The sequence below is a fragment of the Microtus ochrogaster genome, linkage group LG4 (genome assembly GCF_000317375.1).
Source record: "Microtus ochrogaster isolate Prairie Vole_2 linkage group LG4, MicOch1.0, whole genome shotgun sequence".
In the NCBI taxonomy this organism is placed as follows: domain Eukaryota; kingdom Metazoa; phylum Chordata; class Mammalia; order Rodentia; family Cricetidae; genus Microtus; species Microtus ochrogaster.
Window position 1 is genome coordinate 4670210 of NC_022030.1, and position 2721 is coordinate 4672930.

The following is a 2721-nucleotide window of genomic DNA, read 5'->3' on the forward strand; positions in this document are numbered from 1 at the left end:
CACCCATTTAGCCCTTAACGTTTATTAGCAGAGATAGATACACAATTCAAGAGGAAAAAAAAGTATTATTAATTTCCTTTCTTCAGAATTTGGCACCAAGACACCTAAAAGGTAGCCCTTCTTCTCATCTCATCCCCAAACTGATGTCCATTTCTTGCAAAAATTCAGAAATTTCTCAAACCTCATTACCAATCCTCCAGTCCGTCCTTACCAGCCTGAATATATCACGGAGAGATAAATAGCCAGGAGACTTAATTATTGCTTACATTGCTATAAAGAAAAATTAATTGCAGTCATAAAAACTATGTTATGATATAATGACTAGCTATGCTCCGTTCTAGAAACTGCTATTTTTAAGTTTCCAACACAGGGCGGGGTGGAGGGGAGCAGCAGTGTTTCTGTGGTTGCCACTCTTGCCCAGAAAGAAAAGGAAAGGACAAATGGGGTGGGGCCCCAAGAACAAAAATAAAAATTTCTACAATTTAGCAATCTGGTAATAAGGCCATTGTCAATATTCTTAATCATCACCTCGTTCTATAAGGCAAATGAAAACTTGTGGCTATTTTGCAGTCATCTCAGTTGACACACACACACACACACACACACACACACACCACAAAGTGTTGGCTCATTCTCATATAGCTCCTTATTCTTAAAGTTAGCAGTTTTCCTGTCTTACTGAAACAGAGAAAAGGGAGCACTGGGCAAATCAAAGAAGGTTATTTTGAAAATCAGCGAGGAACTTTCTAGCAAGCCTGCTGGGTGTTCCTCTTAAACTCGTCTGTGTTGTAGCACTCGTTCATTTGTGCATGAAGACAAAGGCAACTTCAACTTGATATTTCTGTCATCCCTGCAGTGGGAAGAGTCCTTTCCTCGTTTATAACATCAATCACTCTTGCAATAAATCTTAGGAGTGGATATGGTCATTTAAATCTCCACCTGCACAAACAACAGAAAATAAGAGCTCATAAATCTCTACACTGGTGATTAACAAATTTTGGATCCTCGGGAAAGATATTATGAGGGGGGGGAGGGTTCACTAATTCATTAATAAAGACTGATTTGCTGACAATCTGTTTAGTTTACAGCATAGGGGGAAAGCAAACAAATCTCTGCTAACAAAACAAAGCTTTAGAGGTTGGTGAATTCCCATCTGAGCCTGGCTTAGAGAGGCAGATCTGAGCGGAACAGAGTCAGATGCTGAGAGCTCCTCTAGTGTCTCTCCTGTCCTCCTCCTCAGTGTCCCATTTGTAAGACCAGAAAATGTGACGCAGGGTGGGGGGGTGGCGGGAGAGAGCCATCTCATCTCCCTGGTTCCTTGGCATCTATTTTATTCCATCCTTGGGTTCTGCTTCCCTTGGCTTCTCTTACCCACCCCCTCCACCCCCCAGAAAATCATCTCATTCCTGGAGAAAGATGGTCCCAGGTGGAATTAAGGCTGGACGCTGGTCTTTTCCGAAAGTCATGTCCCAGTTTGTCTCTTCTTAAGCCAGCTTTCCACGGGGAAACCTGGTAGCCAAGAGGAATGGAGAAGAAGAGAAAGGCAGCGGTCTGAGCAGGAAATCTGCAGTTTTTACGAAAGGTGTCAGGCAAAGAGATGTCCGGGAGTGACTGACTCTTTAAGACCCTGTGGAATGAATGTCTGGCAAGAATTTGCACAAAAGTTTTTATCCCACTAGGAAAAGATTCTCAGCTAGCAAAATATGCTCCACAAAATCGTATGATCTCTCTCATTCTCTCCTCATCCCCAGCCAGCACTGTGTGTGTGTGTGTGTGTGTGTGTACATGTGCATGTCAAGTGTGTTCTTATACACTAGCAGTTCCCCAGTACCTTCAAATTAACAGTTTATTAATGGCGGTTTTTTTTTCTTCGTTTCTCTTCCTCTCCAGTACCACAAAGATTCTGCTAAAGGCTTTCTTTCCCAATTTACCTCAGGTAAAACTGAAACAGTAAGGTGCATCTGAGAAAAAAAATCGGCTCCGTGATCTGCATTTGCTTTTCGAAAATTTGAATCGGTGGACACGACCGAGGTAAAATAAGTCTCTCTTCATCGTGACTGATAGGGCATTGGGACTGCTGATATCACCCAGTACATGGGAATGCAGTCTTCATAAAACCCTGTGGTCTTAAGGGGTCTTAACCAGGGCCAGCTGGATTTTAATTGGTATTTTGATAGAGGAGGATTGCCTGTGAGATGCTTTAGGGGGAAGGCCCACTAAGAGCAAAGGACTTGGCCATCTTTCTGAGATTCTCAGTAACAATCAGTTGAGATTCCCTTAGAGAAAAGGGGGGCCCTAGGAGCTGATCAGGGGCAAGCTGAGTAGCGCTAGTATCCCCTTCCCTCGGACCAGGATGGAAGAAAGAAACTGGTACATGCACATTGCAATGAATTGCTGGAAACCCGGGTCTGTGCCTCAGAGTCTCCAGTGCTTCTGAAAGGGGTCTAGGAAGTCTGTAGGGCCTATCAGGCCCCTCCCCTGGGCTGCGTGGATCCGCCTCTCTATTCCCTAGATAAATTCCTAGTGTTCACCAAATTCCTCGGCGCTCTCTCTCTCTCTCTCTCTCTCTCCATTAAGGCCGGGACTCCGAGGGTGGGGAAATAGAGAGCTGGTTTCCCTGTCGCAGGTTCCCTTGTGGTCGCTTCCACAATTCAGCCAGGGGAAGCTCTGAGACTGGGCTGCCAGATCCCAACTCAAACCCCAATACACGAAGTGGCAGCT